This window comes from Triticum dicoccoides, unplaced genomic scaffold, assembly GCF_002162155.2.
Source record: "Triticum dicoccoides isolate Atlit2015 ecotype Zavitan unplaced genomic scaffold, WEW_v2.0 scaffold11012, whole genome shotgun sequence".
Lineage (NCBI taxonomy): Eukaryota > Viridiplantae > Streptophyta > Magnoliopsida > Poales > Poaceae > Triticum > Triticum dicoccoides.
In genome coordinates, this window is record NW_021176045.1 from 131 (window position 1) to 793 (window position 663).

Consider the following 663-nt stretch of genomic DNA (forward strand, 5'->3'; position numbering starts at 1 on the left):
TCCCAGCTCCACTACAAAGACGATTGTACATTGCTTTGGCCGCTCCCTCTCAACTACGGAGACGAGTTTAACGCGGTTTCCACCCCTCCCTCTCAACTGCACCAGTGCACGCTTGCCGCGCCACAACGCCGACGCTGGACCCGTGAATCGTGAGCACCCAGCTATGACTTACCGCACTCGTGCAAAATAATAAAACACGGTAAATATATTACTTACACGTGTGTTTTGTTTTGCAAGCGGCGCGAAAAAAATTAAAAAGGGAATGCAACACGAGGACTTCCCAGGAGGTCACCCATCCTAGTACTACTCTCGCCCAAGCACGCTTAACTTCGGAGTTCTGATGGGATCCGGTGCTTTAGTGCTGGTATGATCCCATCCGACATGTTACCCCGGTCTTCGTCCCTTATCCTTGCCCCTCCCAGCTCCACTACAAAGACGATTGTACATTGCTTTGGCCGCTCCCTCTCAACTACGGAGACGAGTTTAACGCGGTTTCCACCCCTCCCTCTCAACCGCACTAGTGCACGCTTGCCGCGCCACAACGCCGACGCTGGACCCGTGAATCGTGAGCACCCAGCTATGACTTACCGCACTCGTGCAAAATAATAAAACACGGTAAATATATTACTTACACGTGCGTTTTGTTTTGCAACACGAGGACTT

The 663-nt window shown here is 51.6% G+C and overlaps 1 non-coding gene across 1 annotated transcript; it reads right to left on the minus strand.

Moving 5' to 3' along the window:
- Window positions 1-259: 259 nt before the first annotated feature.
- Window positions 260-378, minus strand: LOC119342932. The gene has a single exon (XR_005165810.1). It is a non-coding gene; the product is annotated as a 5S ribosomal RNA (ribosomal RNA).
- Between the last annotated feature and the right edge of the window lie 285 nt (window positions 379-663).